Source organism: Artemia franciscana, chromosome 21 (assembly GCF_032884065.1).
Source record: "Artemia franciscana chromosome 21, ASM3288406v1, whole genome shotgun sequence".
Classification (NCBI taxonomy): domain Eukaryota; kingdom Metazoa; phylum Arthropoda; class Branchiopoda; order Anostraca; family Artemiidae; genus Artemia; species Artemia franciscana.
The window spans coordinates 30,743,512-30,758,711 of NC_088883.1; the positions used below are offsets into that span (position 1 = coordinate 30,743,512).

At 34.9% G+C, this 15,200-nt stretch overlaps 2 protein-coding genes across 3 annotated transcripts in view; one reads left to right on the forward strand and one right to left on the reverse strand.

Moving 5' to 3' along the window:
* The window catches only part of LOC136040869 (frizzled-5-like), a 445,049-nt gene extending 436,658 nt beyond the window's left edge, over window positions 1-8,391 (reverse strand). Inside the window, exon 1 of one of the 2 annotated variants that reach the window (XM_065725259.1) lies at window positions 8,258-8,391. The gene's annotated coding sequence lies outside the window, so the exon portion shown is untranslated. Of the gene's footprint in view, window positions 1-5,193; window positions 5,263-8,257 lie in introns of those variants that run through there. The other variant, XM_065725258.1, reaches the window with a different exon arrangement.
* The window catches only part of LOC136040871 (uncharacterized), a 685,992-nt gene that overhangs the window by 438,838 nt on the left and 231,954 nt on the right, over window positions 1-15,200 (forward strand). The gene's annotated exons all lie outside the window — the stretch shown is intronic.

The window sequence follows — 15,200 nt, forward strand, 5'->3', positions numbered from 1 at the left end:
ATGGTAGAATTTGTAAAAACCTAGTAAATATAAGCAATAGCTTTTAATTGAGTCATCAAACATCTATCTACGATGTCGTGGTAGCCTGCAAATGTTGCAGTAGCTTCCTGGTGAGCAGACAATCTATGAAACTTACTAAGAAGGCTGGGAGGGGGAGTGTACGGGAGGTTTTTTTTGTAAACCTCCAGTTAAGGGTTCTTGAACTAACTTTTGCAATAGTACCTGTTTTGTCCCTCAGGGCTTTTTCATTAAAAAAGTGGCACCAAGTGTTGTTTTCAGTGCTATATCGCACTTACGAACGGTAGAATTTATAAAAAGCAATTAGATATGAGCAATAGCTTTCAAATGAGCTATTAAACATAACTCTTAAAAGTTCTGCTAGCCCAGTAGCCCCAGCTTCTCCACTTGAGACATGGCACCAAAAGTGCTGTTTTTAGTGCCACTTGAAACTTGTGGATAGTGAAATTTATAGGAAGAACGTAGATATGAGCAATATCTTTTATATGAACTATAAAAAAATCTGTCTACGATGTTCTGGTTGTCTGTTAGCGCCATCCCTTGAGAAATGGCACGAAAAGTGCCATTTCAATGCCATTGGCGCCTACAGATGGTGGAATTTATAAAACTCACGTAGATAATGAGAAATGGCTTTTGAATGAGCGATCCATAAATTTTGGAAAAGCAGTAGGCCAAACACAAAATTTAGAGTAGTACCATGAGTACCATGTTAAGTAATTTTTCTCACAGTTAATCTTAATAGCAAGAAGTTTATAGAAGAAGTTCAAGAAGTTTATATCCATTTAGTTTAGTTGAAAATAAAATGTCTTTACAAGAGAGTATACGTTTTATGCCTTTTTGTACCTTAGGGCAAGCGAGTATTTATTATTATGGAGATTTCGTAGATCCGGCAGCTTTCATTTAAAGGTGATGCATTTTATGGGTAGATTCATAAGTATACCATGTTTTTTCCTCGAGCAAGGGATCGAATTAAATCTTTAAGGGAGATTTTCGAGAGGAGTAAGTGGCTTAGAAAATTATGTCTGGGGGAAGGGGCGAGATATTTCTTATCTAGCCCTCAAAAAGATTATACCCTACGATGCTTTTTGTATGTATGCCGTCCGACACGCTCTAAGCACTATAATGAAAAAAGGAATCACCAATGCAACAGCACAAACACAGAAATAAACATACACCATAAAAAAACGAAAAAAAGAAGAAAGACAGAAGGAAAAAGGAAGACTGTTTTCATTTTTTTTTTCCTGTATTAAAAAAAAATTTCACACATCCGTGTTAATAAGCTTCATATTTCATTGCTATCTATCTTCTCATGGATATGAATTTACTAATAAAAACACGGGCACCTGATTAATACACTAATCATAAAGAAGTGAAAGATGTTATCTAAAATATGTGTGCTAAGATTTACATCTGTCTCAGAAGATTTGAATTTATTTGGCAGAAGATCAAAAATACCAAGTGTCACCAAAGAGTGATGTGTTGGGTAGTTCGACTCTGATGGGACTCAAAGATAAGGTATTGAATCCGAGATGCATGGTTATTTCCTCTGTACTTCTTTTTTAGAAAGAATAAATTGTATTTTTCTTCTTACTCCCCTGCCAGACAAATATGAAAGAGGAGGGTTTGGGCATGTCCCTGTCTCAAATGTCAAAATATTCCCCACATTTTCCGTATTATTGACCTCGCTTCCTTTGGTTGCCCGTATTTTAAGTTCGTTTTGGATTGCGTAGTAATTATAATCTTTTAAACACACTTTTTGAATATCGGATATTTATACCCTAATGTGTATTCTCAGGTCGAAAATCGTTCTTCATCATTTTAATGCTTCTAGCTTAAAGAGTCCAGCAGAAAATTCACCGATGGGTAAACTGGCCCTCACCAACGGTCTCGAGCTCTTGTTCTCGCAAATATTGTTACTATAGACTTGTCCTCGCTCGGGCCTTCGTCCCTCTTACACCTGTGTTTTCTCTGGATCTTTAATTCCCATTTTTTGGACTTTCTTATTTTTTAGCACCATATCATTAAGACCGTTTTCGGGGAAGTAGTTTGGGTGTTTTAACCCATCTCGAAATGTTTTTTGGACTCGTAAGAACGTAATAAAAATGCATAAAAACACATTTTGATACGTTTTTGTCGCCTCCCCCCCTCGAACACAATCCTGGATATCATTCTTCCTTTTGCCCTCTGGCTATTCCATTACTTTTCCCCTTGGGTCTTATTCTCTATCAGCCATTTTTTTTAGTGGTATTAGAATATAACTTTCTTTTCATCACCTCAACTTCAGAAATTTTACATATTTATTGCATAAATTCATACGTAACCCCCTATCAACTGTTTAAACTTTTATTTTAAAATCAAGGTTACTGAATACTTAAGAAGGAACTAAGTTGAGTATTGATTTATGTAAATTGATCTAATTGTAAATTTCGTGAGAGACCATGCATTTCCTGGGCCGATTTAAACAAGTCCGAATATTGTAACATTTTTCTTATATTATTGCAAAATTATGCGTTCACACGCTGCTTTCTGTCGTTTTTTAGCTCAAGGGAAGGATGACAATGCTGGAAAGAATATTCGCTGTTGAATTACCAATTAAGAAGCCAAAAGATTCTTTTTGTTAGAGACAGGCGCGTACGCAGGGGGGGGGGAGGGTCTAAAGGCCTGGATTATTGGTGTCAACGGGGAAAGTTTCTAGGTACTCGTTAATAATACGGAACACCGCCAAGGAGTTAAGTTAGGTTAATCTTAACGGAATACAACCTTTAGTTTCGAACGTGCCCATAAACTAATCTACATCCCCTCTAATGTGCAAATATATAGCACAAACTATAGAAGTTCATTGATTTTGTCTAAGTCCAATGCATTGTATCATCTATTACTTGTTTTTGTAGCTATGAAGCCAGTTTTGTGAGATGTAACCAAAGGGTAATTCTTGAGTGTGTTCGGTATTATTAACAAGTACCTGTCCTTAGACTGAAAAACTACTTTTGGGGAAAGGGAGGGGGTGTAATCATTAGAAAATGCTTTTCTTTGGGTATTTTCACTGAAAAATGACCAAATTACACCCTAAAATTTGAAAACAGATTTTGACCCCGCCCCCGCAAGAAATACCGTGAATGCCACTGATTCGAGCCCACCGAAATCCTAAATTATTCCGCATTGATGGGTACTTCTAATTCAAATTACCTAGTAGTTTTGTTTTATTGCCGTCCCCCTTAAAAAAATTCCTCATGTGTACCTTATTTGGGAAGACAGACAAATAATAATCAAAACAACACAAATGATAGGTGAGTGTAAAGCATTGCGTAACTCGGCCACCTAACGGATTTACCGATTTTACTCATCCTCTCCTATTTCTCATGCAATTTGCCTGTTTTTGCGTCATTCTCGAATTTGAAGATTCCCACCAAAAAAGTTGCGCCTCCTGAAATTACTCACTTTCCTCTGCATTCTCAGTTGTCTTTTTTTTCAGCCTTCCCTTTCCTCTCAGTATTTTACCTTCTAAATTTGTCTCTTAGATCTACTGTTCTTTTACTCAGGAGAAGGGGCAAAATATGTTTCTCAAAATCCAGGGGGAGGCAATTTTGTTGTTTTTCTGGTTGTTTCTATGAGAATACCAAAAAACGCCATTTTTCAATGACAGTACCAAAAAGGTGATTATTAAAATCTAGGGTAGTGTCCCCCTCAGAACTGACGGAACTACATTTGAGGGCAGGTCGTTTGTTTCTCCAGTCAAGGCCGTATCCAGGGGGTTTGAACCACCTCGAAATGTTTGTTTGACACGTAAAAAAATGTTTATAATTTTTTTGCGTTTTTGTAGTTTTGTTGTGCACCCCCCTCCCCGAAAAAATCCTTGTACATACATCCCCCGGAAAAAATCCGGGATATGGCCCTGGGTACTTTTGTCTTATAGTCACCACACTCAAGTTCTTGGTCTGAGTAAAAACGGTTTCTTTCTATATTTCAGTATCTACTCGGTGATAATTAGCTTAGTGTGAGGGAGATAAACTACAATTTAGGTATATTTTAGTTAAATATTTTATATATAGAGCTGATATTTTGGTTAGGTTAGAAACAATTTAATATAATGCGTTCCGGGGGGCTTGATCTCCAAAATTCTCTTTTGTAGTTTCCATAATTTTGTTACTAAAGTATTTTATTTTCGTCACACTCAGGTATATTTCATTAGGATTAATCTCACCTCACTTCTTGAGTGTGGTGGCTGTAAGACATAAGTACCGTTTCTCCTAATTATTGAGACAATAAGTGGAATATATGGTTATATCTAAAAATTGACAAATCAAGGCGATAGAAAATGTCCCTCGCCTCTTAATTTCTGTAAAGTGACGTTCTCAGCCAGTGATTTTAGAAATAATGTTGAAATATAATAAAGTTATCGCTTAGGTTCTTAAGAAGCGTCATAAATAAAAAAAATGCGTATTTCTGAGCAATTAGCGGAAAAATCCAATGGAAGAGCCCAAATTTCGTTGTTACTTCTTCCAAGCGTTAATCCTGTATCCGCCTCAGTCAATGGCTAAATTTTCCAGGAAGATGGCACCCTTAACAAGAATTTGAGACAGCCGGTAGGGGTGTAATTCCCTATAGGGCAGGAGGCAAACTGCCTCCCAAAACCCAGGTTTGCCCCTCCAGCCGAAATTTAGTGTCTTCAAAAATATTTTAAAAATTAAAATATTAATTTAACTAATTAATAAAAATTAAAATTAAACTAATTAATAAAAATTAGATAGGTCTAAATAATTCAAGCATCCACCAAAATAAATCAGCTTTCTTCAGTACACCTTAGCCTTTTTGGAACTCCAAGCAAATAGGCTCAAACTTTGCCCCTTCACCAGAATTTTGACGAAATTATGTCACTGAAGGGGGGTCATAAACTAGAACGAAACGCAATAACGGGTGACATAAATGGGAGATATAGTAGACAAACATCAGGGGTTCAAAGGCCCCTCGTCGCTTGTTTAACAGAAGAGTCAACCAAGTATAAACGCAATATCAAGTCGAGCTGTTTCGCCTACTAGGGCGCCCCCTATTTTTTGTCAATTAGCGCCCCTGGTTCCTGAAAGGGTTCAAATTTTTTCGTTGTGTTACTTTTGCGCAAATGAGAATGATATCTGAACCGTGTTAGACATCTACCTTAATAGCCAAATAAATACTTACTTAAAACTGCATTTAATGTATTTATATTCCTTGTTAAAGTTCTAACACCTCAGAGACTGTTTCTATACTAAAGAGTTTGAACTGTGCTTCTGGGAAGTTTGGAAATCTGAGTCGCGAGTTGAATTTTCGACCAATAGGAAATCAGCACAAGTTTTTTCTAGCCAATAAGAAGGAGCCCGAAACTAAGTCATTAATTGACCTGTCACCACTGGGTTGTGTGGACGCTGTGAGAGTTTGGACGTCAAACCTATTTAATCACCCTTTTAATTGACGTTATTGGGGCTGAATGCAAGCGATAGCTGATAAATGACAACGATTAATCAGGCTGATTCAATTCTGTTGATAAGGTTCAAGCTTTTTCTTGATTAGGTGTTGCCAAGGTATAATCAATTTTATATAGGACAGGCTTCAGAATATTTTCTTGTAAGACTGCTATTTCTGTGTTCCTATTAATGGCCTGCAGCTGTAAAATCGTGCTTTCATGCTACCCAAGTTTTTTTGGGATTTTCACAAACTCAATTCCCATCTCCTGAATCTACCAAAAAAATAGCGTTGACGAGCATTAAGGATTAATATTTCGTGTTAACGTTCATGTATTTAGGAGGGTTTATTTTCGGGGTTATTTCGGAAAGCTGAATTTTCTTTTGGGGAATTCGTGGGTAATCCCCAAAAAAATCAGGGAAAATGAAAGCACTGGTAAATGTAGGATTTTGCCTTCGGCGAGCAATGGCCAGAATTCTTTTTAAGGCTTTCGTAATGCAGACAGGATTATTTTTGTTTCTAAAATATTTCAAACCCAGAAAAAATGTTTAGCTTTTAATAGAATAAAAAATCACTTTTTCGGGGGACTGGTGCTGAAGCGTGACTATGCACATAACTGGAAGTGATAATTAGTTTAAAATGTAGCTAGATAGTTTGAAAAGTTCATCAGCATATTCCTCATAAAAGTCAATTATAATTTTGACATTTTGTTTTTTCTTTATTTTATAGACAAATACAAACTTCTGATCGTCGCTAAAGTTTAGTAATGACTATAAAATAGTTTCGAGATTTTGTTCATACTGACCAGTATCTTAAGAAAACCTGGGGGGCAATCTACTATCCTAGCTTCTAAAATTATCCTTTGTTTCCCGTGGGGCACATGCCCTACAAGAAACTTTATCTTTAGCTTGAGGACCTTCAGGGAGGTGCCTCAGTGAAATAATTTAATGAGGTATTCAGTGCCTATCATAAAAAAAAACGTGTCAAAAATTTATTTATAATCATTTTTGGTACGTTTTTACGAGTCGAACAAAGATTTAAGGGGGGGGGTCAGGTAAAGGTAAGGTAAAGGATACGGCATTAGACTTTACAGTCCGTACCGGCGGTGCTGATCTCCGTTTCTTGGCCATTCAGCCAGGAAGTGCAGTGGGGGGTTGGGGGCCAGCCAACCTGTGCTTTCGCACACCCTTCCTGTTTACCTTCCCCAGATTTCTCCAGATACCCATTTAGAGCTGTCAAAAGGGGGGTCAACCCTTTTATCCCCCTGGATACGGCCTTGCCCGTTTCCTTAAATTCCTCTTATATAATAATATTTGATAGACAAATACAAACTTTTGATCGTGCTAAAGTTTAGTATGGCTATAAAATAGTTTTGAGATTTTGTTCATACTGACCAGTATCTTACGGAAACCTGGTGGGCAATTTACTATTCTAGCTTGATATATGACCTGAAATTGTCCTATTTCTTGCCCGTGGGGCACACGCCCTACAAGAGACAGTTTTATCTTTAGATTGAATACCTTCAGGTAGGTGCCTCATTGAAATAGTTCAATGAGGCGTTCAGTGCCTATCATAAAAAAAACGCGTTAAAAATTTGTTTATATTCATTATTGTTACGTTTTTACGAGTCGGACAAAATTTTAGGGGGGGTCAACCCTTTTATCCCCCTGGATACGGCCTTGCCTACCGTAGATACTCGCAGCAAAAAAAAATTCTGGGAGAATGGGTATATCCGAAACTTTTATAAGAAATCGGAAGAACAAATGTACCAAAACCTAGCCCTTCAGCTTCAGGAATAATTTCTATGATATACCGTTATGACGTCTTTAGACATTTTTACACATATCTCTTGTGTTATAGGGCCAGTTTTGGTGTGAGTAGGAGATGGCAGATAGGAATTTAAGGCGGAAAGGCGTGGGGTGGCAAAGGCTAACCGAAATAATTTGACCAGCGAATCGAGGGTGATGTTTGACGTAAGGCCCAATTGATTTTGTGATAAAGAAAACGGCTTGAATGGTTTGGACACATACTAAAGAAGAAACCAGTCCGTGTTAATATGGAAGTTTTATCAAATAGCCTACAAGGGAGTAGATTTTCAGAATGGGATTTGACCATAAAAGTACCTTAAAATCCCTGGACTCTTTTGCAAAGTCGCCAAAGTGAAGGGTGTAAGCAGGGTGGGACGGGGGAGGTGTCTTTAATATTAGTAATTAAAATTTCCTGTTTTTTATTTTGGCCCTCTTTGGTGCCTTTTGTTGTTGTTGTTGTAGAGAAAATACGCCCAGCCATCGCCCTCTACGTCACCAAACAAAAATTAAACAATTATCAAAGATTCGCTTATTATATATCAAAGAAATAAAAATATTTAAAGAAATAGAATTGAAAAAAGAATAAAAATATAATACAAATAAAATCATCTTTTCTTCTCACCACCCTCTTGTGACTGGTAAAAAGCAAGCAACCTAATAATACCAATAAAACTACGACCAGTTGTCAATATTTGTTGAAGACACGAAAACTCCCAACACGACTCTTTGGTGCCTACATTCGGCAAACTGAATCAGGGGGGGGGGAGGTTCTGGACCTGCTCCCCAAAAATGAATTATCCGTACGTGTCTACTTTGCCTTTCACAAGTGGCAAGAATTTTAATTACGTCGTGGAAGGAGATAGGGAGTCTTCTTAGGTAAGCTTTGTAGCTTTGTAAACGAAGGCTTTGTAATATTAATCATGTCATGGAATGTTTATGAATTATGACAACTTCATGGATGATTCAAATAGAAAACAATTTGGCTTATATCATACCTTTTTGGTTGCTCAAAGTGACTGTTTCATATCCATTCATCCGTTCATTATCGTGTATAGTTTATTTTCATAAACTCATTCCTAACTGATAGAGAAAAAAAACTATTCAATATATCTCGAGTCGACTCTGATAGGGCAATTGTTTGCACAAGAACATATCAACTTAAATGTTTACATTTGTCTTCAGTGTGAAAGAAGATAAGATGATTTAATTGATAAGAGCTTCTGTTTGACAATTATGAACCAGGGACTGGGCACTGCGAGTCGTTGGTTTCAGGAGTATAATACAGTAACCTTATACCTAACCTTCCCTTTTTTCCCCTGGCTTTGTTCCCGTGTGCTTTCAAGTTTGCATTCCAGTTTTTGTGCTCTTCTCTCAATCCCTACTGGTGTACACACTAATGTAATACCCATTCCCTCGAAATAGGAAATCCTCTTTAATTTTAATTAAGGATTGTGTTGTCTAAGGGATTTTGGTTTTAACTATTTTATAGAAAAGGATTATTATTTTAAGAATAATGCTACTGTATTTGAACAGTGCAATTATGTTTGTAATAAAATCGCAAATTAATCTCCTATACGGCAATTTTGTCGAATTTTTTTAATTTTGTCGGACATTTTTTCAAGCTGTTTCATATGGTAAAATGGTAAAATTTTTAAAATTGTATTTGAAAGGTGTCACCAAAAGACCATCATCTATTTTCTTCCGAAATCTAAGGAGTATTAAACGCATATTAATGAATTAAAAATCTTCGGTATTTTCATTTAGTACTAAATTTTTAACCAATAAGGTAAGCATCTGCTTTCTATACGAACCAATTCACAAAAATGTGAAAAAGAGGGGGGGGGGGGAATGTATATCTCAAAAGGTAGTGGCATAGGTATTTTTTCAAGAAAGTATCAACAATGGGTATTTTTAAATGAAAATACTAATGAAATATCAATTTCTGATTCTAAGGGGACGAAATGTCATCATCTTAATTGGCACCACTTGTAAAAGGTAATTAGTAAAAGGTAAAGGTAATTAGGATGACGGAAACTTCCAGAGATTCAGGTTTTGAGTTTTTCTGTTGATCACTGAAATTTCCATTCAGATGGGTCTACTGCTTTCCTTTTGATGTCAAAGAAAGTTTGTACAGAAATGGGTTATTCAACCTAGCTCAGCGGTTCCCAAAGTCTGGGTCACGACTTGCCTAGGTCGTTGACAAATTTTACCGGGTCACAAAGAATTTAAACAAAACACACATCTTTTTCTTACATCAACAAAACCTTCGTTTTTCTGCTAGAATTGAATGTGTTGGGATTCTCCTAGGATACTAATTGTCCATTTCCGAGCTTGAATATTCGCCAGAGTGTTTTTATTATTTTTTTTTATTTTTTATTCGGACAGGTTCTCATTATTAATCTCATAATTAATCTCTCAATTATTTTTGTTTATAGGTTGTCATATATAATTATTTTGAAATTAGAAACACCTAAATTTATAATAAAACTAATGTGTTTTCAAAGTAAATGTTTTTTTTCCATAATGGGGATCAGTAAAAATTTTAAACCTCAAAGACTTGGAAAACTATAGGCTCAATGACTATCTTAGCTCTATGACTATCTACCTTGGTTATACTGCCCTAGCAATGACGCATGGACGGATAACAGATAGACATATCTATTAACAAATGAACTAATCTCCTTTTTATACAATCCTAATAAGGGGGGATTTAATGCCAAGTTTGCTTCTCACTCAATTGGATTATCTGTCTTGGCTTTTTCTACAATTAGCTATGGCTTGATGCCCACAACTATTCGATTACCACCTATACTACCCTGGTTGATATTGAGATGTTGATACCTTTCCTGATAACTTTGTCTTCTTTGAAAACTTCCTGAAACTTTCCTGAAAACTTTGTGTTTCCTGAAAACTTTGTGACGGACATAGACAACGAGCGCAAAAAGAGTTTTAGGATCCTAATAATGTCCATGTTTTCTATATTGCCATAAACATATAATGTATATGTTTATTATATTGCTGTAATCACATAGCAATATATATTTCCATACAATGCTCCTGTTTTTAATGTTATTCTGAAGAAAAGTCCCTTCCCAGGGGAAACAATCAACAAAACAGCTTGAAAGTGAGGGGGGAGAGAGAAAGGACTTATTTTTCAAAATGAAGTTGCAAACAAAATGTATTTTTCTAAATCTAGACTTGGGGGTGGATTTCATTTTTAAATCGATTTTTCAATGAAAATATGCAAAAGGTACTTTTCAAATTCTCAAGGGAGGGGAAATAGAGGGAGGGCTACTTGTCTGTAATATCTTCTTCTTTCATATTTTGCACTCGTGATGGTCGACGCTTTATTTAGTATTTTTATACACTTGATCCAAATAAAAATGACCTATTGTTCCTAGGAAACTAACAATCATGTCACTTACAAAATTATAAATATCCAATACTTTATTCTTAAACTGATTTTGACGTCCACTACGACATGGCCTCTCGTCAAATATATGTTCTCTAATCGGCCATAAGACACCAACCCTGTCGTTTATTACCACTTTCTTAGATTTATCTTTTAGTGACCTATTATAGCTTTTGAAGGGAGAGGAATGAGGGCTTCTTTTTATTTCTTTTTGAGATTGCATTTAGATGTTTGCCAAGACGTGATAAATTACTATAAGTTTCCTATCCAGATGCTGTATGAACTTGCTTGTTGAGATAATATCATGGATAATCTTGGTTCATGAAAGTTGCCGAGAAAAATAATATTGCTCTTGGATAGCTGTATTCTACTTTTTCAGATCGTTCTGTTCTTTGCCTTTCTGAGCTTTATCCTACACTTTGGAATAAGGATTTTAGTGATATTCGGGTGGCCTATTTCCGTTTTTGTAAATATCTTCTTTATCTTCCTCTTTGGTATAGGAATAGAAAAATAATAAATAAGTTTCACCTCCCGAATATTACTGAAAAGCTGACTGGTTTACACAAAAAAAATTTTATATATATATATATATATATATATATATATATATATATATATATATATATATATATATATATATATATATATATATATATATATATATATATATATATATATATATCTATATATATAAAAATAAGTTGTCTGTCTGTCTGTGGGTCTGTGGATCAGGTGACGTCATGTTTCGGCTGACGTCATGAAATTAGTTGCCGTCATTTTTGTTATGACGATGCTTAGTATATTGTAAAACACATTAATTTGGTTAATAATATACCATTTAAAACACCAAAATGAACATGCTGGAGTAGTCACTCGGTGAGAGAGGGTGTCAGAACGGAGAATGAAGGTCCCAGGTTCAAATCCTGGTTAGGCTAAAAAAGGTAAAAAACTAAAAACTAAAAAAAAAACTGAAAAAACTAAAAAAAGGCAAAAACTACAAAAAAAACTAAAAACTAATAAAAAAAATAAAAAAGCCGAAAAACTAAAAAAATTAAAGAAACTAAAAAAAGGAAAAAACTTAAAAAACTAAAAACTAAAAAAAAACTAAAAAAAAGGAAAAATGAAAAATAGAAGAGAAAAAGAATACTAATAAAATTAAAAATAAAAATAAAAAAAAATAAAAAAGATAAAAAGCTAAAAAAAGGTAAAAACCAATAAAAAACTAAAAAGAAAAAAAGGTAAAAAACTAAAAAAAAAATTTCATCTAAAAAACTAAAAAAAACTAAAAAAGGTAAAAACTAAAAGAACTAAAAAAGTAAAAAAAAAAACTAAAAAAAGGAAAAAACTGAAAAATAAGCGGGATATAAAACAGGGGGATATAAATGACGACCGGGACACCGGGACATAAGGAATATAAATGAATCAGAAAATACAACTCATGTTTCCAAATGACGTCGTTTGGAGCCCAAATTGAAAATCCAGATCAATTTATGTCTACTTTCAAAGTAAAAGGGCAAATTTATCATAGAGCAGGGTCTCTTCTACCATTCTCAGGCGAGAATCATAAATTTTTACAATTGTACTTCATCAGTGATAGAAATTCTGAATTGAATGCACGTTGCGAAATTTCTCTCAACATTGAAAGGACAATCGTTTCCCAATTACAACATCTTTTCCACGAAAATAATAATTTAGTGCGTCTGTTCAAAACAGCCATCGATTTGATACCTACTTATACGCATAAAATTGTTATTTCCGCTGACAAAACGCCTCCTGGCCAACATGTGCGTAGATACAATGCTCCAACTATCGACGAAGTGGCCATCGTTATGGTCGGTGATCAGTTTTTACCTCGAGATATTATTCTCAGGGTTTCCACCACACGTGCTACAACTAAAAATAGGCCTACCAATAATACTTTTAAGAAATATAAACCCACCAAAGCTTTGCTAGGGCACTCGACTTGCCGTAAAAAAAAACAATGGAAAACCTAATAGAGGCCACAATCTTGACAGGGCCTTTTGAGGGTGAGGCTGTTCTTATTCCTCGCATTCCCAAGATTCCAACGGATCTGCCTTTTCAATTTAAAAGATTGCAATTCCCAATTCGATTAGCATTTGCAATCACCATTAACAAAGCTCAAGGTCAATCATTAGAAAAATGTGGTATAGATCTTAATACTGATTGTTTTTCCCATTGACAATTGTACGTTGCATGTTCGAGGGTCGGTAAACCTGACAATCTATTTATATGCAGCGACAATTGGACAGCGAAGAATGTTGTATATTCGCAAGTTTTACGCAGTTAATTTGTATTTTATCTATCTATCTATCTATCTATCTATATAAAAACGAGTTGTATGTATGCATGTTTGTTTGTTTGTAAAAAGAGCGTTATATATATATATATATATATATATATATATATATATATATATATATATATATATATATATATATATATATATATATATATATATATAGTTTATATTTCTCCGTAAATCTGTTTAATTTTTTTCCCCTCACCCTGTGTATTTCTTGGATCCTGGAATTAGTTTAGCTTCATTTTATTTTCATCATACTTTTCATTGTGTATTTATACTCACAGCTATTGCCTTTTCCAGACCTATGATTGAGCTAGGAAGGGATGTGGCTTCAAACACTTATAAATACAAAGTAAAAATCCCTAGTTTTTGATTAATAGTAAACGAAATTCTTATGATGAAAGTAATTGGCATATTACTACTTGGTACTAGCCTATGTGACGTATATCCATAAAATCAGCACAAATAAGCCGACTGATGATATTTTCCCCTAGTTGTACAATTAAGAAAAACTAGAGCTTAAATGGAAACACATAGCCCGCTAAGAAAAAATATATTTCTAAAGGAGCTGGAAAGCCATTAAGTAGCTTTAAAAGAGTGAGAGAGCCTACGTGCCGTATATCCATAAAATCAGCACAAATCAGCTGACTGATGATGTTTTCTGATAGTTATACAATTAAGAAAAACTAACGCTTTACTGAAAACACATAGCCAGCTAAGAAAAAATATATTTCTAAAGGAGCTGGAAAGCCATTAAGTAGCTTTAAAAGAGTGAGAGAGCCTACGTGCCGTATATCCATAAAATCAGCTGACAGATGATGTTTTCTGATAGTTATACAATTAAGAAAAACTAATGCTTTACTGAAAACATAGCCAGCTAAGAAAAAATATATTTCTAAAGGAGCTGGAAAGCCATTAAGTAGCTTTAAAAGAGTGAGAGAGCCTACGTGCCGTATATCCATAAAATCGTTGTGTTACTTTTGCGCAAATGAGAATGATATCTGAACCGTGTTAGACATCTACCTTAATAGCCAAATAAATACTTACTTAAAACTGCATTTAATGTATTTATATTCCTTGTTAAAGTTCTAACACCTCAGAGACTGTTTCTATACTAAAGAGTTTGAACTGTGCTTCTGGGAAGTTTGGAAATCTGAGTCGCGAGTTGAATTTTCGACCAATAGGAAATCAGCACAAGTTTTTTCTAGCCAATAAGAAGGAGCCCGAAACTAAGTCATTAATTGACCTGTCACCACTGGGTTGTGTGGACGCTGTGAGAGTTTGGTCGTCAAACCTATTTAATCACCCTTTTAATTGACGTTATTGGGGCTGAATGCAAGCGATAGCTGATAAATGACAACGATTAATCAGGCTGATTCAATTTTGTTGATAAGGTTCAAGCTTTTTCTTGATTAGGTGTTGCCAAGGTATAATCAATTTTAAATAGGACAGGTTTCTAAATATTTTCTTGTAAGACTGTTATTACTGTGTTCCCATTAATACCCTGCAGCTGTAAAACCGTGCTTTTATTCTACCAAGTTTTTTTGGGGGGGATTTTCACAAACTCAATTCCCATCTCCTGAATCTACCCCAAAAAAATAGCGTTGACGAGCATTAAGGATTAATATTTCGTGTTAACGTTCATGTATTTAGGAGGGTTTATTTTCGGGGTTATTTCGGAAAGCTGAATTTTCTTTTGGGGAATTCGTGGGTAATCCCCAAAAAAATCAGGGAAAATGAAAGCACTGGTAAATGTAGGATTTTGCCTTCGGCGAGCAATGGCCAGAATTCTTTTTAAGGCTTTCGTAATGCAGACAGGATTATTTTGTTTCTAAAATATTTCAAACCCAGAAAAAATGTTTAGCTTTTAATAGAATAAAAAATCACTTTTTCGGGGGACTGTGCTGAAGCATGACTATGCACATAACTGGAAGTGATAATTGGTTTAAAATGTAGCTAGATAGTTTGAAAAGTTCATAAGCATGTTCCTCGTAAAAGAAAATTATAATTTTGACATTTGTTTTTTCTTTATTTTATAGACAAATACAAACTTCTGATCGTCGCTAAAGTTTAGTAATGACTATAAAATAGTTTCGAGATTTTGTTCATACTGACAGTATCTTACGAAAACCTGGGGGGCAAGCTACTATTCTAGCTTCATATATGACATAAAATTATCCTATTTGTTGCCCGTGGGGCACAT